A 27,233-nucleotide genomic window follows, 5' to 3' on the forward strand; every position below is an offset into this window, starting at 1 on the left:
GATTGTACTGTTTGTAGAAAGACTGGTTAAGATACCATTATGGTAGTCAAATTAAAAAGGTGAATTAAGGTGATGGGAATAGGAATGGAAAGAAAAGTGAACCAGCAATTTGTATTTGATGATTTCTGAGTTCCCTTCTGAAAAAACTACGATTCTTGAGAACATTGGGATTTTTATGGAATTTTTCTTCATTATAGAATAACTAAGTTTGGGAATATTGATTACAAGAGGATTTGTAACATGTATGGGGGAAAATAGGATATGATAGTGGAAGGATCATCTAGAAGGTATAGAATGCAATTGTTATTGTTCAATTATTTGAATTGTCCAATTCTTCATGTCCCATTTGGGGTTTCCTTGGCAAAGAACTAGAATGATTTGAAATTTCTTTCTTCAGCTCATATTACAGATGAGAAAACTGAGGCAAACAAGATTAAGTAACTTGTCTAGGATCTCACAGCTAGTAAGTGTCAGAAGTCAGATTTGAATTCCAGAAGATGAGTCTTCTGGATTCTAGGCCTGGCACTCTGTCCAGTGTGCCACCTCACTGACTCTAGAATGGAATCCTAAGATGTCAATTAGTCCATCAGCCTTCTTACCATTGGATTTCTGTTCCTGGTTTGACTCCAAGGCAGCATCTGGCCATCCCTTTTAAAGGGAAAAGCCTTGGGCTTTCTACCTCTAAAGCAGATCCTATATATATATATATATATATATATATATATATATATATATATATATATATATATATATATATATAGTCTCATTTTTTGCCTATCTTGAAGTTTGTTCTTTTAGTTTGAGTGAAAGGATTAGAGACTATGACCTTTGGGAGTTTTGAAAAGTCAAATGATGAAATCTTCTTAGCAACTTGGAGAGTTGGGGAGTTTTTTCCAGGCTGGGTTTTGTAGCCAGTGGAGGAGCAATGCTTCAAGGACTAAGAAGCAAACTTTGGGTCCCACTCTAGCAGCAGATGAAACAAGGCTTTATCAGGCATCAATGCTGCATTTGATTGTGAATTTGGTGTAATGAGTACTAAGTAAAATTTGCTTTTAGGTCTGAATCTATTCTCTTCAGAGACACAAAGACTCATATAGAGGAAGAATGTGCCCCCAAGATGTTGATGGAATATTTTTGTGTATTTGTTTTTTTTTGTATCTTTGAAGTAAATATCTCTTCATTAAAAAGTAATCAGTGTTAATTGGTTAGATAAAATTAAGCAATACTCATTGAAAATTAATAATGGGACAAGCATACATGGAATAAATCTAAAGACAAAAGCATCAGTGAATAGACAACCAAATCCCTTAGAGAAACCACTAGAGCTCTCGGAGGGAAGTATGGACAACCTGACTCTGGGAGAGTAACCTCATACTTACTTGATACATATGCCTTCATTTGATCCTCACAAGAGCCCTGTGCTGTGTAAGGGCTATTATTATGACCATTTTACAAATGGAGCCTTACAGCATTTAAATAACTTGCTCAAGATCACACATGTGATGTGTCAGAATCCTTTCTGACTCCACCTACCACTTTAACTCATAGATGCCACATAGTTATCACACCTGCCAGGTCTTGTCTATTTTGTGGCATGAGGAAGTAGGTTCCAGGATGGCTGCTTTGTAGGTTGGTAGCTGGCCTTGGTGTGGAGAAGGAAGCATTTTGGACAGAAAATAGAGTGTTTGGACTGAGAACACTTTGTTTCGGGGAGCTCAAAAAGATAAGATAGTATACTAAGGACATAAGATAGGAGGGTTTTTGACAAAGTATATACATAAGTTGTGTGACTACATGGTTATTAAGAAAATGTGAAGAAAATGCTTGACTTATTGACTATATAAACAAAAAGTATGACTAAGTAAGTGTGCCATGAGGGCCTAGACAAGAGTAGAGTTGGTACACTTAAATTATATATTGAACCTTAATTATTCAAGAGACACTCATGAGGTCCTAGGCCCTGGGACCCTTATCAGGAGTTTATAGCATAAAAGATCAGTAATAAGAATTCATTACTGTTATACCACATATATAAACTGTACATTTTCTGAATTCATAAGGTTGTTTTGGAAAGAAAATAGGAGTGGTGATAGGTGGGGAAGGGCAATAGAGTACAATTGACTATAAAACATATCTTGTAACTCCTATGTTTCAGGATTCTTCCCATGGGTACAATAGTTACTGACCTCTCATTTACATATTGTTTGACTGCCCATGCTATCTGTTCCAAGTCAGTCTGGCTAGACTTTAATTTGCCCTGACAGTCACCTACTATGAAGTAAATAGAAAGAAAAACTTAAATGAAAACTATGTTTCAGGGGCAGCTAGATGGTGCAGTGGATAGAGCACCAGCCCTGAATTCAGGAGGACCCGAGTTCAAATCTGGTCTCAGACACTTAACACTTCCTAGCTGGGTGACCCTGGGCAAGTCACTTAACCCCAGCCTCAAAAAAAAAAAAGAAAAAAAGAAAACTATGTTTCATAAGAAAATTCACATGCCACATATGAATTAAGTGAGTATGATAATGGAAGGGATCATTCCCCTTCACATCCCCCCACACACACACATAAATACACAAACACACCGAGAAAATGAAGGAAGGAAGGAAGGAAAGAAAGAAGAAAGGAAGAAAGTAAAAAAGGGAGAGAGACAGAAATAGAGAGGGAAGGAGGGAGAAAGGAAAGAAGGAAGGAATGGAGGGAAATGAAGGAAGAACAAGAAAGGAAGGGGAAAAGGAAGAAAGAAAGAAAGGGGAGGAGGGAAGGAGAAAGGAAGGAAGGAAGGAGAGAGGGAGGAAATTTTAAAAAGGAGGGAGGAAAGAAGGTAGGAAGGAAGGAAAAATAGGAGGAAAGAAAGGAAGGAAGGAATGAAGAGAGGAAGGAAGAGAGAAAAAATGGAAGGAAGGAGGAAGGAAAGAGGGAGGGAAGGAAGAATGGAGGGAAAGAAGAAGGGAAGGAGGGAAAGAAGGAAGGAGGGAGGAAAGGAAGGAAGGAAAGAACAAACATTTGTGTGTATGTATATGTGGATAAATCCAAATATCCATGTATATCCAAGAATAAATGTGTGTTTATTTATTTGGATGTGATATGAAAAAGAAAACAAAAAGAGTTTATCTTCCATTTACTACCTATGTGACCAGGCAAGTTCCTTAACTTTGGGAGCTTATCTACAAAACTGGGACATACGATTTGATAATCTAGGGCTGAGCCTAGGAGGACCCATCCTTGTGCTTTGGGAAAGTAAATAAATGAAGCTTCCTGGAGAGGGAGATATTTTAGAAACCTCCAGGTGCCAGAAACCATGTTGTCCTGTAGATACAATAGTGAAATATAGACAATAAGAAGGTTGAAAGGTTGACCAGTTATATCCAAAGAACTTTGCTTAAGTCTGAGTACCTGAGTCCCAATCTTGCTTCTGTCACCTACTGACTGCATGTTTGAAGTGATTTGGGCCTCTAAAATGAGGGAGTTAAATGACTCAACTGAATCCATAATAGTAGAATTAATTTCTTGGTATAGCTTAGACCAGATGGCCCCTATGTTCCCTTCTAACTTAAATTTTGTGATCCCACTTAATTCTGTTATTCCTCTTCAGCTTTCCCTAAGATCCCATGATTTAGAACCCAACTGATTTTATTATTTCTCAATTTGGTATTTTCAAACTTCCACATTAAGTGGACCTTACCATATCTTACACAAATGAGCATAATAACGTTTATAAAAACTCCTAGACAGAAAATATTTTCCCAGAAAAACAAAATGTCAGTATAAAATGAGTCCAATTAAATTTGTTAAGACAGAACGTCACCAAGGAAGTTATATATGTTTCCTAGTTGTTATTTTTATTTGGGCATTATGCCCAGGACTGTGTGTCTTTTAACCTTACTTATCTTGCTCCAAGTTTAGCCTTCCCTATTTTTGGTTATCTAGTAAAAGAACCCATAAAGGACTATAGTAAAAAGATTGTGCAAAGAAATCTGCAACTATTATATTATGTGGCTACAGCTGAATCATTTCACCAACTGTATTTATAATAGCATCCCTAAAGCAGTAAAACACAGTGGAAGTAATAGTGGATTAAATGTCAGAATGTCTGAACTAGGGTTCAGGCTCTTCCATTCATAGGCCCTCTGACAATAAGCAAATAACATAAACTCAATCAATGAGCCTTAGTATCTTTGTTTATTTCTCTGCAGACTGGGCAAGATGCTGGAAATAAGGTGCTAGAGGTCTGAACTACAGCTGCTATGGTCTTCTTAATTTCCTCCCTTCTTTGTACACTTCCCAAAACCTCAGGTCCCCTTCTCACTTCTTCCTGGATTTGCAACCTGGACTCAAGACTAGATAGTTGATTACAAAACTGGCATTTGGCACTTGTCCACATTGTAATGGCCTGGTATATGACTATGGGTGCTTCAATATTGATTTCACACTTCCTCTTGTGCTAAGGAATGGCTTTTCAATAGTCTTTGGAATGTCCCCACACACACATACACGTTCCTACTTCCACCGTGACCCCGACCCAAGTATCTGCAGATCTCTCGATCTCTCTGTGTGTCTCCCCCTGATGATGTGGAAGAGATTTAAGACTTATTGTGACTTTTCCTGGATATCTCCATCAGGATTCAGTTTTGTGCATTTTATAGTTAGGTTTGGAGGAGTTGTGATCAGGAGTTCAAATGCATTACTTCCTTCTATTTCAGCAGTTTGGCTCCCATTCTTGCCTATTAAGTGACCCAATGTAACTTAACTGCCTCATAGAGTTACAATGAAGATCAAATGAAATAATGTAGAAAAAGGCCACGGCATTATTTACTTTCTCTGCTTCTCCCATTCCACCATCCCACAGCCTCATTTCTTGTATGTTATTCCCTCTATCCCAGCACACAAAGCCTCTGCCTTTTTTGCCCTACAGACATCACCCAGTTATGATATGATGGTAAAAGCATTAGGCTTCTGCTGCCAGTTTTGTAACTCAACTCACCATATCACCTTGGTCAAGTCAAGGTAAAATAGAGGCTGAATGACATCTAAGGCTTCCTCCAAAAAAAAGCTGTTCCATGTATTGATTAAAGAAATACAAATTAAAACAACTCTGGGGTACCACCATATACCTATCAGATTGGCTAATCTAATAAGAAAAGATAATGATAAATGTTGGAAAGGATGTGGAGAAAACTGGGAAACTAATATTGTTCTGGCTGAATTATGAATTGATATAATCCTGGAGAGCAATTTGGAACTTATGCCCAAAAGGCTATCAAACTGTGCATATCCTTGGATCCAGCAGTGTCTCTACTGGGCCTGTATTTCAAAGTGATCATAAAAAAGGGATGTGCAAATGTGCAAAAATGTTTTTTGTAGCAGCTACAAAATTGATATTGTGATGGCAAAGAATTGGAAAATGAGTGAATGCCTATCAATTAGGGAATGGCTGAATAAATTGTAATATATGAAAGAAATTGAATATTATTGCTTCTATGAGAAAGACTGAATAGGCTGATGTAATGTGCTGTTGTCTCCAGAGGCTGCCGATCGCTCTCTGGGAGGAGATCTGCTGTGTCTACTCAAATCTCTCAGACAGATTCTTCTTCCTGTAGAGAACCGTTGTCTCCAGACAGTTGCCGTTAATTCTCGTCCAGAGAAGTGATTTCCCTTCCTGCAGAGAACTGCCTCAAGTCTGGTCTAGAGCAGAGACTCCCTTTTTCCTCCAGAGCTGCCCTCTTTATCCTCCCAGAGAATGGGCGTGGGATAATGCAAGGGCTTCTGGGAAGAATTACTTCAACCAATGAACTTGCTCTTCCTAAGCATGCAAGCTCTTCCCCAGGAAAGGCCAGAACTAGAGAATTGTCAAGTACTGACTTAGCACTTAGTAAGAACCTAATATCTTATTATCCCATTAGCACTTAGTAAGAACCTAACAGGCTGATTTCAGAAAAAGCCTGGAAAGACTTATATGAATTGATGCTGAGTGAAGTGAACAGAAGAGGAAAACATATACATTTACAGCAAGATTGTGTGATGGTCGTTTAATGATAGATTTAGCTCTTCTCATCAATTCAGTGATCCAAGACAATTCCAATAACTTTGAATGGAAAAATACCTTCTGCATCTATGAACACTGAACACAGATCGAAGCATAGTTTTTACCTTTTTTCCTTCCTTCTGTTTTTTTCTTTCTCATGGGTTTGTTCTGATTTTTCTCTCCCAACATGACTCATGGAAATATGTAAAAACTGAATGTGCATGTTTAACCTTAAAAAATTAAATACAAAAAATTTAAAAGAAGGAAAATACATAAAGGCAGCTTAGTGGCACAATGGATAGAAAGCACCAGCCCTGAAATCAGGATGACTTGAGTTCAACTCTCAGACACTTAATACTTCCTAGCTGTGTAACCCTGGACATTTAACCCCAATTGCCTCAGGAAAATAAAAAAAAGAAGAAGAATGAAAATGCAAAGAATTGCCAAAACAGGGACCCTGCCTTTAAGGAGCATGCTCTCTCTCTCTCTCTCTCTCTCTCTCTCTCTCTCTCTCTCTCTCTCTCTCTCTCTCTCTCTCTCTCTTCCTTCACTACTTATTTGTAATGTTATTTCAAGTATATCTCCCTAATTCTCTCCCTATATCTAATTCTCTCCCTAATTATATATGGTGTTATAAATCTTTCATGAGCAGAAACATTTCTATCCTGTTTATTTCAATGCATCACCTAATATTGTGCTCTATAAAATGCAATTTGCAAAAAAAAAAAAATTGATGAGGTATAACTGAGGTATAATTTAAGGTATAATTTAAATTTAGCTATTTGAATAGAACTTAAAGAAGATGCTTCTTAAAATGCTAAAGTGTTCTCTTTAAAAAAAAAGAATGAGGATGATCCTGTGATTTCACTGGAATAAGCTGAGGAAATTCCTACCAATGTAGGTCAATGCCTTCTTTTTAACTTAAAGTCTTAGAAGTATTGAAAGATTAAGGAACTTGCTCAAAGTTATGCAAACCATTATGTATCAAAGGCAGGACTTAAATCCAGGTTTTACTGGTTTCAAGGCCTGTTACAATACTTCTTGTTGCCTTAAACAAATAAAGGATCTATAAATGTAGTGGGTTGTTCTTGGGTGCCTTTAGAACATTTGCATAGAATTATTGTTTATATTGACTGTAAACTGAACTAAAACAATTTCTAAAATTTTTGCCTTCTGACATACTCAGCTGTTTCATTAGATCATCTATGTGAATCAGACATTCATCAAATTGGCAAGTCTAACAAAACATGGAAGTAGAATTGGACAAGCTAAAGGCATACTAATATATTGTGAGAACCGTGAATTGATTTAATTATTTGGGAAAACATTTAGGATTATGGAAGAAAAGGGACTAAAAGAGTCATATCTTTTTATTTAACATACCCACTACTGAAGCCTAAAATCCAAGGAAGTTCAAGACAAGAAAAAAAAAAAAAAAAAAAAAAAACATCATGCAAACTAAAATAGTAATAGTGACACTTTGTGGTGCAAAAGCTGGAGGAAAAAAAATGTCCCTGATGCTAAGTGAAGTGAGTAGAAGCAGAACATTGTCTACAGAAGCGGCAAGATTATACAATGATTAATTCTGATGGATGTGGCTCTTTTCAACCTCGAAGTAATTCAGGCCAGTTCCAATGGTCTTGTGATGAAGAGAGCCACCATCTGCACACAAAGAGAGGACTCTGGGAACAAAGTATGGATCACAACATAGTGTTTTCTCTTTTTTTATTGTTATTTGCTTGCATTTTGTTTTCTTTCTCATTTTTTTCCTTTTTGATCTGATTTTCTTTAGATGCAGTATAATTGTAGAAATATGTATAGAAGAATTGCTCATGTTTAACATCAGATTACTTGCTGTCTATGGGAGGGGGCAGGGGGAAGGGAAGGAAAAAATTTGGAACATAAAGTTTTTCAAGGGTGAATGTTGAAAATTATCTATACATATATTTTTAAAATAAAAAGCTTTAATAAAAAAAATTGGTTCCCTTTAAAACTGGGAATTCTGGGGCAGCTAGGTGGCACAGTGGATAGAGCACCAGCCTTGAATTCAGCAGGACCTGAGTTCAAATCTGGTCTCAGGGAAAAAAAAAAAAAAAAACCAAAAAACTGGAGAATTCTGAACAAATCATGGTAATGTGAATGTAATGAAATATAATTGCACTGTCAAATATGAGTAATTCAAAGAAGCTTGAAAAGACCTACATGATTTGATGTAGTGAAATAATCAGGAATTGGAGAAAAGAATAGGTGTATAGAAAGATAGAAATAGATAAACAGACAAAAGGACATAAAGCATTTAAAAATATTTAGTATGGTGCTAAAACACTGCAAGGAGGTCAAGATGGGTAGTCAAATATAAAGTCACTCCATAATTGTGAGACAATTAGAAAGTGAAGTAGGGCAGCTAGGTGGCACAATACATAGAACTTTGGGCTTGGAATCTGGGAGACTCCATCTTCCCACATTCAAATCTGGCCTCAGATCCTTATAAGCTGTGTGAACCTGGGCAATTCACTTAACCTTGTTTGTCTCAGTTTTCTCATTTGCAAAATGAGCTAAAGAAAGAATTGACAAATCATTGCAACATCTTTGCCAAGAAAATCTCAAAGCAGGGTTAAATTGTGTCAGACACAATTTAAATGACTTAATAAGAATTACAAAGGAAGTGAGATGCAGACCTGGTTCTGGACAAGATAAAGGGAAAACTGACCTGATCATTTCTTATCTGATTGTATTCTGGACTTCTGTATCTAACCCCTGAATCTAATATTTTCCCTTTTACATGCTTCCTCCACCCTACTTTTCAGTTTCCTTTTATGTGTTACCTTCCATTATGAGAATGTAAGTTCCTTAAGGCAAGGATTTTGGGGAGGACAGGGAGAGGAAAGACTAGCTTGTATTTGTATTGTCAGAATTTAGCACAGTACCTGGCACATAATAAACATTTAATAAATACTTCTTGATTGACTAACTGATATAGAAAAGTGAAAGACAAATGAAATTTGATTAGCTGTAATGATTAAATTCAGTTCTGGAGAATAGATGATGAAACATTTTCTTATTGATTCACTTTGTGTATTGTCTGATATATATTCTCATCTGTATACCTTCTCTGATTTCTGTTTGGTATTGATTTGGATAAATGCGTTTATGTGCTAAAAAAAAAACAAAAAAGAAAAAAGAAAAAAAAAAGAAAAGAAAAAGGAAAAACAAAAAACAAAAACATATTTTCTTCCTTTCTGACAAATAGTAGTAGATGTGTAGTCGAGATGGCAGAAAATTTCTTGGATTGTCAAAAGTATTTATTACAAGTTGGTTTTCTTTTATGGGTCAGAACTCTGAACTTGAAACAAAGGATTCTTACAAGGTGCTAACTCAGTGGAATTGATAGAAGCAATGGTTATTTAGCATGATGATTAAAAGTTCTCTGGTTCATAGAAGATCACTGTACACTTCAGTGTTGTATGAAGATGTATTCTAATGGAAGTGGATATCTTCAACATAAAGAAGATCCAACTCACTTCCAGTTGATCAATGATGGACAGAAACAACTACACCCAGAGAAGGAACACTGGGAAGTGAATGTAAATTGTTAGCACTACTGTCTATCTACCCAGGTTACTTACACCTTCGGAATCTAATACTTAACGTGCAACAAGAAAATGGGATTTACACACATATATTGTATCTAGGTTATATTGTAGCACATGTAAAATGTATGGGATTGCCTGTCATCTAGGAGAGGGAATAGAGGGAGGGAGGGGATAATTTGGAAAAATGAATACAAGGGATAATGTTATTAAAAAAAAATGCATATATACTGTCAAAAAAATTTATAATTATAAAAAAAAAAAAAAGTTCTCTGGTTCAGTACATGTACTTAGTACTTACTATAGTTCCACAAGATTCACACCTATGATAAGAGAGCATATAAGCTCAGACAAACTCAGCCAGAATCAGAACGAGGGAAGACAGAGAAGTGGTGGCAGGCTCTCCTCCTCTGCTTCTCCACTGAAACCAAGATCGGGAAGGCCTCCAGAAAACTAGCCAAGCCCCAAGTGAAGGTGATAAGACTTTGAAGGAGACAGTAAAGGATTTGGATTTTAACACGTGGCTCTCCTTGTGGTGATTATTGACTGAACTGAAAGGAAGACTGCCTCCAGAGACCACAAGAAAACCTCAACAGAGAGAGAACATTACATTTTAGAGAGAATATTACAGTTTTCCTTATTATTTTTTCTGGATTATAAAATAGTGGTTAGTGGGAGAATGATATAATAGAAAACATCTATGGTAGCAAAGAAAAACAAAAACAAAAACAAGGAGAAAAAAGGCATCAATAAAACATATTAAAATGAACTGGGGCTCATTTAGAAAAGCCTATAATTTCATAAAAAAATAAATCCCAGCATCCTTTTCTCCAGTGAATAAGACATTCTAAGGACATGTATAATTTCTGCAGCATTTGATTTCTATCACTTAGTAGAAATGAAACATTATAGCAAATCATAACAATAAAGATATGGTAAAGGCAACACACATGCTCACATTTAACAATTCTGCTCAAGTCTATCCATATTTTACCGTTGTAGTGATGTATACCTGTCTTTATGCTCAGGTCTTAGAAATTGAAAAGTAGACTGATATCTGTGCAATTCCCTTCAGTTTTACCATCGAAACACAGGCAAGTAGGAATATATAAATTTTCTTTTATTTGGAATGAATTTTCAGACCTTTTCCTCCCGTTTAATTACTGAACATGTCCATTATCTTTTGTTATCTTCTAAAACAGTGCTTCTTAAACTTTTTCCACTTGGAACCCCATTTTGCTTAAGAAATTTTTACATGGTATACAGGTATATAAATTAGGTATACAAATCAAATACTTACTAATAATAAATTTCTTTTTTTTTTATAACATTATCCCTTGTATTCATTTTTCCATGTGTTACAGTATAACCTAGATACAATATATGTGTGTAAATCCAATTTTCTTGTTGCACGTTAAGTATTGGATTCCGAAGTGATGAGGGTTGGGGTCCCTTTAAGATTCCTTTCTAATTTCCCAACCCATGACTGACCTTGATTCACAAATCCTGGTCAAAGGCACCCTTTGAATATCTGGTCCCAGCCCCCACTCTCAGCTCAGCTTCCCCCAGCCCTCACCTGATCTGGGCTAACTGAAAAGCCCACCAGAACAGGGTACCGCCCATCATCTTCTAGGTATAAAAGAAACGTGCTGGAATTTCCTCATTGCAGGAGCCCTCCCAGCCAACACATGGTATCCTTCCAGCCATGTAAGGGCCCCTGCCTGCCCAGCGGCCACCTTCGGCCCTGGCGTCTTTCTAACTGAGCTTTACTTTCAAATTCCTACAATAAACCTTTTATTTATCAATCTAGGTTTTCGGGCCTGTAAATTCATTTTACAGGGGACACTGTGCCTCATGGGATTATCTATGCGTGGAGAATTGGGGTTCTCCCTTTCCTTTCCCTAATTAGAAGATATAAGTAACCTGGGTAGAAAGACAGTAGTGCTAACAGTTTACATTCAATTCCCAGTGTTCCTTCTCTGGGTGTAGCTGTTTCTGCCTTACTGCATTTGATTTTGAGTTTTTTATGCCCCAGTATATGATCAATTTTTGTATAGCTTCCATGAACTGCTGAGAAGAAAGTATACTCCTTTCTGTCTCCATTTAGCTTTTGCCAAAGATCTATCATATCAAACTTTTCTAGTATTCTATTTACCTCTTTGACTTCTTTCTTATTTATTTTGTGGTTTGATTTATCTAATTCTGAGAGTGCAAGGTTGAGATCTCCCACTATTATAGTTTTGCTGTCCATTTCTTCTTGCAGCTCTCTTAATTTCTCTTTTAAGAATTTGGATGCTGTACCACTTGGTGCATATATGTTTAATATTGATACTGCTTCATTATTGATGCTACCCTTTAGCAGGATATAATGCCCTTCCTTATCTCTTTTAATTAGATCAATTTTTGTTTTTGCTTGATCTGAAATGAGGATGGCTACCCCTGTTTTTTTGGCTTTGCCTGAAGCATAGTAGATTCTGCTCCACCCTTTTACTTTTAGTTTGAATGTATCATCCTGTTTCAGGTGTGCTTCCTGTAAACAACCTATAGTAGGATTCTGACTTTTAATCCAGTCTGCTAACTGCTTCCTCTTTATGAGGCAGTTTACCCCATTCACATTTATGGTTAGAATGACTAATTCTATATTGCTTGCCATCCTATTAACCCCTGCTTATGCTTTTCCCCTTTCCTTCCCTCTTACCCCCCTACCCAGTATTAGACTTGTGAACACCACTTGCTTTTCACAGCCCTCCCTTTTTAGTATCCCTCCCCCACCTTAAAGTTCCTCCCCTTATTTTACTCCTTTTCCTCACAATTTCTGTATTCTCTTCCCCTTAGCTTACTCCTTCCCTCTCACTTTTCAATGAAGTGGAAGAAGTTTCACCATAAATTGAATATGTCTATTGATACACACTATGTTCATCTTCCTCCTTTCTTTCTCTCAGATATAATAGGTTACCTTTGCCTCTTCATGAGATGTAGTACCACCACTTTACACTTTTTTATGATATAATTTCCTTTCCACCTCTAGTTTCTAGTACAAATTATACATATGTTCTTTACATTTTTTTTGGCAGAAGTATAGTTCTCAAGATTTCTTTTTACCTTTTTAGAAATCTCTTGAGTTCTGTATTTGAAGATCAAACATTTTATGTAGGTCTGGTTTTTTCATCAAGAATAGATAGAATTCATTTTTTTCGTTAAATGTCCATCTTCTTCCCTGGAAAACAATGCTCATTTTTGCTGGGTAAGTTATTCTTGTCTGCATACCAAGTTCCTTAGGCCTTTCAGAATATCATGTTCCAGGCCCTTTGTTCTTTTAATGTGGACGCTGCTAGATCCTGGGTTATCCTTATTGTGGCTCCTCCATATCTGAATTGCTTTTTTTCTAGCAGCTTCCAATATTTTTTCCTTTGTCTGATGGTTCTTGAACTTGGCCACTATATTTCTTGGCGTTTTGATTTTAGGGTCCCTTTCAGTAGGTGATTGATGAATTTTTTCAATGTCTATTTTACCCTCTGTTTCCAAAACGTCTGGGTAGTTCTCTTTGATAATTTCCTCAAAAATAGTGTCCAAGCTCTTTTTTTCCTCACATTTTTCAGGGAGTCCGATTATTCTCAGATTGTCTCTCCTGGATCTGTTTTCCAGGTCTGTTGTCTTTCTAATAAGGTACTTGACATTCTTTTCAATTGTTTCATTTCTCTGGTTTTGCTTGACTACTTCTTGGTTTCTCCTTGATTCATTCATTTCTACTTGTTCGAGACTAATTTTCAATGATGTATTTTCTTCACTCACTTTTTTTATATCTTTTTGTAATTGTCCAATTGTGTTTTTAAGTGAGTTTTTTTCTTCTATGGAATTTTTTCCCATTTTTTCCATTTTATTTTTTAGAGAGCTGATTTCTTTATCCAGCTCACTAATCCTGTTTTCCTTGGAGTTGTTTACCTTTTCCAGCTCACTAATCTTGTTTCTCAATGATTTGATTTCTTTATCCATTCTGTCTTTAAATGCGTGGGATGACTTCTCCAGGTTCTCTTGCCAAGCTTCCCATTTCTCTTCTAGCTCTCTTGTGAGAGCCTTTTTGATTTCCTCTATAAGGTTCTTTTGTATTGAGGAATAGCTTATAACCCCCTTAGGGGATTCCTCTGGGAACAGTCTGTTTTTAGTCTCCTCAGTATTTGAAGTCTGCTCTCTCTCCATACAGAAGTTATCAATGGTTAGAGCCCTTTTGAATTTTTTGTTCATTTTGTCAAGAGCAGAATGGAAGAAAACAAATTGACAAGAGAAACAATTGGTCTGTTTTTGGGAGGATGGGGCTGGATGGTATTAATGGGCTTCCTCTACAGACTGGGGGTAGGGCAGCAGAGAGCTACTAACAGAACAGGGATGGCTGTGCTGCGTCTGCGCTCTGAGGCTCTAAGAACTCGAAGTCAGTCCAGGTGGGGGTTGGGGGTGGCCGGGTTCTGAGAGACGCTGGCTTTCTGGGGTTTTAATCTTCACCTCCGGTGTTTACACCCTCTCCGCTGCTCCTGGCTTGCTGCCAAGACAGAGTATCCACTCTGGGGAAAAGTCTTTTCACAGAAATGGCAGAGATCGTACCCCTCCCCCTCAGGTCTGAGCTGTGTGAGCTGCCTGTCTCACTCTGGCTTGCCTGCCCTCAGTCTGTGCCCAGTCTGTTCGACCCTCCCCCAAGCAAACACAGACCTTTTCTGGCGACTTTCAAGAATGTCTTCTCTTGGTGATTATTTGTGGATTTCTTTCTGGGTCAAGCATTAAGTCTGAGGCTTGTCATGAAGTAAGTTCTGAGAGAAAATGAGGAGCTCAAGCAGCTGTCTGCCTCCACCCCGCCATCTTGGCCGGAAGTTGGTGTAGCTGTTTCTGTCCATCATTGATCAACTGGAAGTGAGTTGAATCTTCTCTATGTTGAAGATATCCACTTCCATCAGAATACATCCTCATACAGTATTGTTGTTGAAGTGTATAGTGGTCTTCTGGTTCTGGTCATTTCACTCAGCATCAGTTGATGTAAGTCTCTCCAAGAATCTCTCTGTATAAATCCTGCTGGTCATTTCTTACGGAACAATAATCCCTAACATTCATATACCACAATTTATCCAGCCATTCTCCAATTGATGGGCATCTATTCAATTTCCAGTTTCTGGCCACTACAAAAAGGGCTGCCACAAACATTTTGGCACATACAAGTCCCTTTCCCCTCTTTAATATCTCTTTGGATATAAGCCCAGTCGTAACACTGCTGATCAAAAAGTATGCACACTTTGAAAACTGTTTGAGCAGAATTCCAAGTTGCTCTCCAGAATGGTTGGATCTGTTCACAACTCCAGCAACAATGCATCAGTGTCCCAGTTTTCCCGCATCCCCTCCAACATTTGTCATTTTCTTTTCTTGTTACCTTGGCCAATCTGACAGGTGTGTAGTGTGACACACAGTTTAAAAAGCTTTGTTTTAAATTATTAACTATAAACTAACAAATGACCTAGGTTCCATTGTGCTCAGTCAGCAGAAAGACCTCTCTGTGTCTCTGTCTCTGTCTCTCTGCCTCTCTCTATCACCTTTCTCTTTTTTTCCTTCCTCCTTCCTTCTATCTCCCTGTAGCTTCTAGTCAAAAAATTCAAGACTACCTAGTCTTATCTCTTTGTCTCTCTCTCTCTCTCTCTCTCTCTCTCTCTCCCTCTCTCTCTCTCTCTCTCTCTCTCTCTCTCTCTCTCTCTCTCTCTCTTCACACACACACACACACACACACACACACACACACACACACACACACCTTGCAATCATTCATGCTTCTGCCACAGTTTATTAATCTCATCTGTGACTGGAATAGAAAGCACCTTATTAATAATAAATAATAGTAAGTCATCTTATTAAGTATACACACAACTCTAGAAATAAACATGAAAAATAAATGCAAGTGATTTTTTTTTAAAGAAAACATAAGGAAATCATATTAGAGTCAATCAATAAATAAACAAATATTCTTTGAATGTGGTTGCAGAAGATCTCATTTTGGCCTTCAAAGAGTTACTAATCTAGTTAGCCAAGAATGAAATGAATATTAAAAGATAGAATATAGTTAAGCATTCAATTGTGTGGTACTAACTAAATTGAAATAGAAATTCAGAATCAATGAGTAAACATTTATTAAGCTCATACTCGGTATCAAGCACTTGTTAAACACTGGGAATATAAAGAAAGATCAAAAGCAGCCCTTGCTATTAAAATGCAAACAGTTATGTGCAAAGAAGTGAACAGGAACAAGGGAAGACATTTTATCGGAGGGTATTGACAACACATGATATTACTTTCTCCTTGTAGTAGTCAGACAACATGACCCACTCTGTCACTTGAATCTCCCAGGGTTCAACCACTCCAGCACCTCTCTCATAGGGCCCATCATCTCCTACCCTCACTCCACCTCCAATCATCTGCTACCTCCCTACTTCTTCTGAGCTTTGGGGTATTGAGGGTCATCACTCATGATTTAGTATCAATTACATTTAGTAAAATACTAGATCAACTTCTACCTAAAATATCAACACTCCAGGAATCAGGCAGGTTTAGGGGTTTAAAAGAATAATGAGTAGGAGAAGAAGGGTGATTTTATTATGTATCATTTGGAAAAAAACAGATCTGGGTGGAGTAGAGCTATCTAATGGGCAGTAAAAAGTCACTGAGTACCTGGAAGAAGTAGTGGGAGGTTAAGAAAGGAATTTCAAAAAGAAGATAAGAAAGTACTAATGAAATTTTGAATATCTTAGTATTTTATTTAGGGCAAGTCTTAGAATTTTAGAAGTAGAAGGGTCCTTAGATATCACTTGAGTCAATTTGCTTATTTTATAGATGAAGAAGCCAGATAAGTTAGGTGATTTATCAAAAGAAATACTGTGAATCATTACAGAGAACCCAGGTTCCTTAACTGCTGGTATTTTCTGTGTATCACACTCTCTCCCTATAAAGTGCTTTATTCAAAATTACAGTGAAAGATAAGATTATAATTTATGTCCCCAGTTACATACTGAATTTATGGTATACCTAAAAAGAAAAGTAAATTGTACATCAATGGTATCAAACTCAAATAGAAATGGAAGCCACATAAGGATCCCTAAATGTCACATATTGACTTAGAAAACCAAAGATGTTTATATATTTCTTTATAATACACCAACATATTAAAATCAGATACAAACTATGTTTTAATCTGGTTCTGGCCATACCAGAGTGTGACTTGTGTGTTTTATGTTTGACATCTTTGTTGTGCATAATTGAGATTTGAAATTTCATGTACAATCTTCTTTTCTGTTCTATGAAGTATATGGGAAAAGACCATTTCATTGCTATAGGGTTCAGAATAAAATATTAATTAAAAAAAATAAAGTCTAAATTGAAGTCATGTCTTTTTTATGAATACTTGGTTTCACACACATACATATAAATTTAGGACATACTATATTTAAAAAAGTTTTTTTTTCAGAATTAATTTTGTAACATCAAAAAAGAGTGTATCTAAAATATAATCATTCTAGATTAGGCAAACAGATTTTATAGTTGTGCTCTTTATCTACATGACACATATTCATATTTATAAGCTGCTCATAGATTCTCCCTATGTGCCTATATTTTTCTTATATTTTCTTATTTTGGTTGCTTGTTGACTTGGTATGAAAGAAAAAATATTAGTATAAATACTGGACTGAAATATAGTATTTTGTTACTATCTCCTCTTTCATCCCTATCTTATATATTAAGATGATCTTTCTCCTTTTCAAGGCTAAATGCCCATTCTATCCCTTCTTCTTCAGCAGACTGTCTCCCTATAATTTTCCAGTTATTTTCAATCTCTCCTTGTCTACTGGCTTGTTTCCTACTGTCCATAGACATGTCCATGACAACTCATCCTTAAAAAAAACTCACTTGATCCATCCATTCCCACTAACTATCATCCCATATCTCCACTACTTTTTTGTGGCTAAATTCCTCAAGAAGGCTTTCTACGATTTCCTGTCTACAATCTGGCTTTCATTCTCATCATTCAACCAAAAGTGTTCTCCCTACAATTACCAATGATCTCTTAACTCTTAAATTTAATGGATGACATTTTCTCAGCTTCATCCTTTTTGACTTCTCTGCAGCCTTTGACCACGTTGCTCATCCTCTTCTCCATACTCTTCTCTAAGTTTTCTGGATGCCACTCTCTCTTAGTTCTCCTCCTATTGGTTTGACCATTCTTTCTCATTCTCTGTTATTAGATCTTCATTCAGATCATGCTCACTAACTATACATGATCACTAACCATACATAACCAAACATGCTCTCTTTTGTGTTCTCATCTCTTCTCACTCTATACTCTATCATTTGATGATGTTATCAGTTCCTGTGGACTCAAATATCATATCTATGCAGATGATTCTCAAATCTACTTATCCAGGACTACACCTCTCAGTTGAACTGCAGGCCCTAATCTCTATTTGACTATCTCAAATTTAAAGTCAACATATTCAAAATTGAACTTATCATCTTTACCCAAAAAATCTTCTATCCTTCTGTACTTCACTATTAATGTCAAGGACATCACCATTTTTCCAGATTTGCAATCCAACTATCATCCTTGATTTTCAATCTTTCTCATCCTTTACATCCCACATATTGCCATAGTCTATCAACTTTACCTTAAATTTTATTTTCAAAACATGTCTCTCATATTTTCATGCCAATGACATTTCTATCACCATGGTGCAGACCTTCATCACCTAAACTGGACCTGCCACAAGTCTCTCCTCATTTAAGTCTAATCTCCTCTCAGCTACAAAATTTTCTTTTAGTGCAGGTCTGACCATGTTATTTCTATCCCTATTCAACAAAATTCATTGCCTCTGTATAAACTCCAGGATCAAATATAAAATCTTCTTTGTCATCAAAAGCCCTTCATAACATGTCCTCCTCCCAATCTTTCTAATCTTTTTATAATTTATATTTTCTCATATATTCTATACTTGTTAAAAACAGGCCTCCTTGCTCTTTCTCAAGAGCACTCCCTCTCCCAGTTCTATGTATTTTCACTGGCTGTCCCTCAAGTCTAGAATGTTTTCTTCTCTGTCTCCTGGCTTCTCTGGAACACTTCGATTCTTAGCTAAAATCCTACTTTTTAACCAAAGACTTTTCTGATACCTTTTAATTCTAATGCCTTTCTTCTGTTAACTAATTCCAATTTATCCAATATATAACTTGCTTGTGAATAGTTGTTTCCAGATTCTTGCTGATAGACTGTAGGCTCCTTGAGAGTAGACAAATCATATTCTTGCATCTCTACTGCTTAGCATAGTATCTGGCACATAACAGGGAATAAATATTTATTGACTGACTTCCAGAAACAATTTTATTTAATTTTATTGATCTATATCCAAGCCATTTCTGGCTTAGAGAAGAGTTGTCCTAAATGATATACTGTCCCATGTCCTTTGATAAAACTCTCTGCCTTAAGATTTCAGATAACATTTATAGAAATCTTTGATAAGAAAAGGTTATCTTAAAATACTACTTGGATTAACATTTCAGAACTGAGCAAACAGATCATAACCCATTTCCATTCCTTTCTTCCATTGCTATCATTTCTCAATGAAGATTGTGGATCCTAGTGCCAGTGAGAAGGTAAAGAAGCAAAGGTACCAAAATAAAATGTACTTATTACCCTTTATAGGAAGCAGCCAGGTAGCTTATTGGATAGGGTCGTGGACTTGAAATCAAAATTCAAATCAGACCTCAAACACTTATCAGCAGTATGAGCCTGGGTAAACCACTTATGCTATGTTTGCTTTAATCTACTGGAGAGGGAAATGACAAATCACTCCAATATGTTTGCCAAGAAAATCTATGGACATTAAGACATACAGGACATTAAGATTCAGACACTTCTAAACAAAACAAAACAAAACAAAACAAAAACCACCCATAGTCCATTCACCTAAGGTTAAGCCTTTTTTATTCTTTTTATCCTTACTTATCACCTACCTGCCTTTCCAAGGGACTTTTCTCAAGAGTCTGGAAATGACTTTGGAGAAAAATGTTATTTCATTAATATTTCTAAAGGAGCTATAAAGAAAGTTTTTTTATATGCTTCCACAATACCAACTATTTCTTGTAATCATAAAACTGAAAGTTTGGTTGAGGTCATAAAAAAAGAAAGCTTTTCAGAAAGGAACAACAAAGGTTCTAAACATCTTCAGTTTCAGAATTATTTGTAAGTGATGTGGGTTTGTAGAAGAGTGGTGAGAATAAGTCATCTCATGATATTACTTTTTTTCTAACCCAGTGATATTTTACTGATTCTTATTCTGCTCCAACTTCTCTCACATTTTATTTAGGGCTAGGGGCAGGATGAGATAAATATTATCACATTTTATTTAGGGCTAGGGGCAGGATGAGATAAATATTAAGTCAAAGATTGACCAAAACAGCATTTACTCTGTCCAAAGAATCTACTATCAAAAACTATAGAAAACAATCAAGTGAAATGAATATAATAATCCCTTATATTTCTTTATTACTTTTTGAGGTATTTTTAATATTCATTTTTGTAAGATTTTGTGATCCAAATTTTTCTTCCTCCCTTCTTTAGCTCCCCCTCCCCAAGAGAGCAAGTAATCTGATATAGGCTAAATATATACAATTCTTTTAAGCATTTTCCCATATTTGTCATGTTGTACAAGAAAAAAAAAATTGAACCAAAAGGGAAAAAAAACATGAGAAAGAAAAAACAAACAAAAAAGGTGAAAATACTATGGCTTTGATCCACATTCAGTCTCTATAGTTCTCTTTCTGGATGTAGATGACTCTTTCCATCTCAAGTCTATTGGAATTGGCCTGAATCACCTCATTGTTGAGAAGAGTCAAGTCTATCACAATTGATCATCACATAATCTTGTTGTGTATACAGTGTTCTCTTGGTTCTGCTTACTTCATTTAGCATCAGTTTATTAAGTCTAGGCTTTTCTGAAATCACTCTGCTGGTCGTTTCTTATAGAACAATAATTTTCTTATTCAGCCATTCACCAACTGATGGGTATCCTTTCAAATTCCTGTTCCTTGCCACTACAAAAAGGACTGCAACAAACATTTTCACACATCCAGTCCTTTCCCCTTTTTTGTATCTCTTTGGAATACAGACCCAGTACAGACACTGCTAGATCAAAGGTATGTACAATTTGATAGACCATTGGACACAGTTCCAAATGGCTCTCCAAAATGGATGCATCATTTTACAACTCTACCAACAATGTATTACTGTCCTAGTTTTCCCACATTCTCTCCATCATTTATCATTATCTTTTCCTGTCATTTTAGTCAATCTATTTTCAAGATCTGACTATTATTTTCAAGATAAGTCATGTCAAACTAACAATTTCCTTTTGTTACCCTAGTTATCAAACTGGTAGATCAGGGAATGGAGTAAGAATTTACTTCTATTTTAGCAAAGGATTTGAACAAGTATTTTAATTATTCTTGTGCAAAACATGGAGTCACATGGACTTCACAAGAATACAGTTAAATAGACATAGAACTGATTAAATGTTCCATTTGAAAAAAATAATCTTACTGGTCCAACATCAAGAACAAAGAAAGTCTCCAGTGGAGTATCCAAGGATTTGAGTTTGGACGTAAGCTATTTGTCATTTTTATCAGTCACTTCCATAAAGGCATTAATAGTATGATTCTCAGATTTGCAGATGTATAAATCTGTCACTCAGGGACAGAATTAGGACCCAAAAATCTCTTGACAGGCTAGAACATGAAGCTATCTTGTAAGATGTGGTTTAATAGGAATAAATGTCCAAGTCTTGCACTTGTGTTAAAAAAAAAAAATTTGACTTTTCAAGTTCAAAATGAAAGGGATATGGTTAAATATCATTAAACCAGTATTTAGCACCATGGCATATAATCAGTTATTAATTGACTGACAGCAATTTGTCTGAAAAAGATCTGGAGCTTCTTCAAGACCATAAGACTTGGAATGAATAGTATGATATAACAGTTAAAAAGCTAATGTGATCTTGAGCTGTATTGATAAGGATAATTTCCCAGAATAAAGAGATGATAATACCACTGTTATCTTGCATCCAAGTCAAACCACATCTGTATTATATAACAACTAGATATGGCAGTTAGAGAAAAAAAGACTCAATAACAGTTTATTAAGTGTGTTGTAGTGGGGATGGTTTCTAAGTTATGAGTTATTCTAGATGACTTCTCAGATTCCTTAGGTCTCCAAAATTCTCTTTCTATTCTGTCACCCTCTTATCAACTGAAGAGCCATAAAGCGTTTGGCAACCTTGGTAATAAATACTTTTTATTTATATTATATATTTATATTATACATATATATATTTATATTATATATTTTCATATAATATAAATATATATTATATATTTTACATATAATATAAATATATATTATATATTTATTTATATTATATATTTTATTTATATTTATATATTTGGGTTTAAAGATCATATTGTTATTATATGGAGACCTCCATTAATTTGAAATCTCTATTAATAATTTCAAACAATCTGATTAAGTAGAAACATCATTAAACTAAGAGTTAGCAGAAATGGACTCTTCATCACAGCTCTATTACTAATTAAGTGCTACATGACTATCATGGAGTCATCCAAGTTCATAGCCTAGATAACATCCTTTGTGTGTTTGTGTGTGTGTGTGTGTGTGTTTGTGTGTGTGTGTGTGTGTGTGTGTGTGTCTGTCTGTCTGTCTCTGTTTCGGTCTGTCTGTGACTCTTTCTGTCTCTTTATTTCTTCCTGTATCTCTGCCTAACTCCCTCTATTTCTGTGTCTGTGTCTGTCTCTTTCTTATATGTTCCCTTAGGAAACTGTAATCACCCTAGTGTAGACCCTTGTCATGTCACACAATAGCCTGTTGATAGGTTATCTAGCCTCAATTCTTTCCCTATTCCTCGACTCAGAGGTCAAAATGCCCAGCTGCTAAAAAGATCAGCTGAAGTCTAAACTATCATGTCACTTCTATATTCCGTAAATTTCAGTAGTTCCTCATTACTGCCAAAATAAAATATAAAATATTTTGTTTGTATTTTAAAAGATCTTCATGATCTGACTTTACTGCCTTTCCAATCTTCTTGTACTTTACCTCTCTTCATATTCTCTGATGACACTATTCTTCCTAACAAACATTCCTGACTCCATGCAATTTCACTGGCTGTCCCACCTGCCTGAAGTTCTCTCCCTCATTAAATTCACCTTCTGACTTCTTTCAAGCTTCAGTTAAAATCGCAACTTCGGCAAAAAGTCAATCTCAATGCATCTTTAAACTCAATACATAAAATATCTCCTCTCTATGATTTTCTCCAATTTATCCTATATATGCCTTGTTTAAATGTTATCTCCTCATTAGATTCTGAGATTCTCAGAACAAGGACCTTATTTTTGCCTTTCTTTGTGTCTCCAGCACTTAGTGCAATACCCAAATAATAGGTATTTAATAATCCTTATTGATTTGACATAACCTTGGATAGATAAGCCAAGTAATCTTTCTGGGCAAAATCACTACTTTTTATGCCTGAGGAAAGCATGGGATGAGGGTATATGCATAGTACCTTTTGATAGAGGTGATATAGTAGATAGAACTGGTCAAGGGAGGAGCTGGGAAGATTGAAGCACAACACACCTACCTGATGGTATTAATGAAACTTCCTAAATTTTCCATTCTAAGGCAAAGCCGTAGTTAGTGTCCCAAAATATATGCATGTAATGGATTGAAACAGACAAATAGATAAATATATTCTCAATATGTATAATGGGGCACTTAACCAGGAGTCCATGAACTTAGGTTTTTTGTTTAATATTTTATTAAGTGTATTTGAATATACTCTATTTTTTGGTGATTATATGTATTTTATGCATAGATTTCAGCAGACTGATAAGGGAGCCCAATGACCAAAAAATAAAAAGATTAAGAACCTCTGAAATTTAAATTTAATTTAATGCATAACAATGTATATAGAACTAAGCAAGAAAGAGTAAGAATGAATGAATGTTGGAAGGCTTAATAAGGAGCAAAATAGGAGATACTGTTATTTTCTTAAAATAGGTAGTAGTGGCAATAGGTGGCAGAGTAGATAGAATACTGGATCTGGAACTAGGAAGACCTAAGTTCAAATCCAACCACACATATTTACTATTTGTGTGATCCTGGGCCTTAGCCTCAGTTTCTTTATCTCTGAAATGGGAATTATAAATAGATTCTCCTTCTCAGGATTATTGTGAGGATAAAATGAGATATAGTATATATATGTATATATAATCATATACATATATACATATGTATAAAGCACTCTGCAAACTTAAAGTGTTATTATTATTGTCTATTCTAGTATGAAACAACAAGTTGTTTAATCCACCGTGGACTACAACAATCTATGATTCTCAAAAAGAATAAGTTAATAATATAAATTCGTGGCATCTTGCTGTACTTTAACCCAAGAATTTCAAGTATTAAAAAAATTAATTAGTTTATTGTATTCCCACAGGATTCTTGTAGTGCTGGTCACCTGATCACTAATAAATCTACTTGTTTAAGAAACCAAGATGAAGAAAAGTTGAATGACTTACTCAAGCTATTATATATATTAATATTTGTATCCTGAAAACCCTTTAATTTTCCTAGTCCTTTTCCTATTTGAGAAAGTATGAGACTCTATTAGTACTTTTTCTATATGAAAACTGAATTAATCACATATAAATCACATAAAGTCACAGTTTATCCTTAGTATAAATAGTTTCTCCTATTTAGCTTATAAAATAATTGAATTCCAACTCAGAATAATGACATTGTGATCATAGATTTATGTCTTGTTTTTGCCTTTCTTTGTATCTTAAGGTAACTTGAGGAGGCCTGTTTTTCACTAATATTAACTAACTCTAAGATAATGCAATGTCACAAAAAGGTTGGACTTTCTAAATTAATATGGTTTGGTAAATAGAGCAGATAGGAAACTTTCATTTAGACTCCTGTGTTTATTCCAAAAATGTTTCCTCCACATTTCAAAAAATAATCTTCACAGATGTGTCTCATGAAGCCAGAACAAACAGCCCAAATTATTTTTCAAATTTAATTTCCCATAATTCCTTGAATTAAACATGGCTCTTCACACCTTTGCTAAACAGAACCTCCTTTTCTCAGAGACAATATTACTTTTCCAGATACTTTTTCTTCTTGCTAGCTAACAAACAAAATGCTCTTTGTATATCTCATCACATCTGTTCCGTTACTGAATGTGTCAAGTGCCAAGGAAGGTCTGTTTCGGGAGATTATCGCAGTTGTGTGGGTGGGGAACAAGTCACAGAAAGGACATTTGTGCATAAATGACTTTATTTTTCATGGTTTAAATTTAATCTAGCTGGAGCACACTGGACCATCCCTACATTAAGTATACAAAACATTTCAATTGGACAATTACATTTATTTAAATACCTACCTATTTTCTCATTTTTTAAAAAGAAAATGTTTTTCGGAGAGACTGATATAGTGGACAGTAGCAGTTTGGGGTTCTATAGATTTAATATACTTAAAGGAGAACTTGATTGAGAAAAGACTTTGACACTCTGGAACAGAATATAGTTACAAAAAGTGCACCAATATAAACAAAAGGACACCATCACTGTAGAATTTAATTCTCCATTCAAATTCCAAAAGTCATTAATCTTTTATCTTATTTGAGTGGGGCAGGGAACAGAAGGGAGGAATATGAGGAATACCTGAATAAATAGTTGTTGAATTGAATTTAAGGAAAGGGGGGAGGGGAGGCAGGTATTAGGTAATAAAGACTGTTGTGGTTGAAAGGACACTAAAGTGAGAGGGATGAAACCTGGCATTTTAGTCCTAATCCTATCACAAACTAGATGTGTGACCTTTGAGAAGTAATTTAACCACCTTACCCTTAGTTTCTTCATTTTTCAAATAAAAGATCTGTACAAGTTGATTTCTAAAGTAAGTTTCTTTCTGCTTTTCCACTCTCTGGGCTCTGTGATCAAATATGTTACATCATACAGTAGATATTTCCTAATCTTATGTTAATTACCTTTTGACAGGTTCTAGGAAAGATTGCCAACATTTCCTTGGTTTGGAACCTCTTCAGCACTGATCATCAGCAATTTTCTTGGAATGGAAAGAAATTTATATAGTTCTATTGGCACTCACTGTATACTATACAGAGATGATCAGGAATGGCTACATATGCACTCTACTGCATTTCAGGATTATTATAATTCAAAAACTAAACTTTTATATCCTAAAACCAACTAACTCAGTATTTTTCTAGATCAGATCAATTTATCATTCATGGTAGACAATTTCAATTAAGGGTCATTAGCTACAGGTTAAAGTGGGGCTTCTTAAATTTTTTTCTATTTTCCCTTTTTGCCAGAGAATTTTTTACATGATCTGGGGCATATAGATAATTAAAACAGGTATATAAATCAAGCACTTACTGATAATAAATCATAAAGAAATGTACTTTAAAACAATTTTTGGTATACACATAATTTTACCATTTATTAAAAGACAAAGGCAAATTTGCATACTAATAAGATGGATATGCTTATTTATTTTTACATAAATAATTATACCTTGGCAAAATATTTGATACCTTTTACTGTTGCCAAATTTTTCGTGACTCCCACATTCAGCTGGGAAACCCCAGATGGGGTCACAACCCAGAGTTTAAGACTCTCTGGGTTAAAAAACAATTCTCTCATTTTTGTAAATGCAAGATTCTGAACAGATCTTGCCCTAAGGTGAAATAACTCCTGTGTTCAACAGGAAGTCAATTGCTGTGAAGTGTAAGAACAGATAGGGACTTTAAAGGTCACTTCTTCCAAACCCAATTCATTTCATAATTAATTCCCAGCAGTTTCAGAGTGATTTGCCTAAAGTCAAATAGGATTTGAACCCAGATCCTCTCATTTCAAAACCTACACAGTATTCAAAGTACCACATTACCAACTTATAGTACTTGTCATCTCGCCCAAGGAGGGGTATTCTGCTAAAGGTGAAGACTGTCAAATTCAGGTACAGAAGAGTATTATGATAATATCTAAAAGCTCTGGAGGACTATTTTTTTCTATGGAAAATTAAAGAAAATTGAAAAGAGCAATGAAGAGGTAGGTAAGTAGGTAGATAGACAGATAGATAGATAGATAGATAGATAGATAGATAGATAGATAGATAGATAGATAGATAGGATAGGATAGTAATGATTGCTAGAATTTAAGTTAGAATTAAACCTGAGTTTGAGGTTTTACACTTATTAGTTGTATTTAGATTAGAGACTATTTGTTGTGAGACCAGGCAAGTCATTGAACATCTCTGAATATAAAATGGGGGTGGTAATCACACCTTATGAGATTAGGATAGCAATTTCTAGTTCTAAATAAATGTGACAAATTCACAATGGCCATTCTTTTCGCCAAAATGAAAGTTCATTTAGGAGAAGAAGTTACAGACAAAATAAGAAGTAAAATAGGTAGCAGGAGTGGCAGATATGAAATATAGAGTTGGGAGAGAAGAAGGTTAC

Source organism: Sminthopsis crassicaudata, chromosome 1, assembly GCF_048593235.1.
Source record: "Sminthopsis crassicaudata isolate SCR6 chromosome 1, ASM4859323v1, whole genome shotgun sequence".
Taxonomy (NCBI): domain Eukaryota; kingdom Metazoa; phylum Chordata; class Mammalia; order Dasyuromorphia; family Dasyuridae; genus Sminthopsis; species Sminthopsis crassicaudata.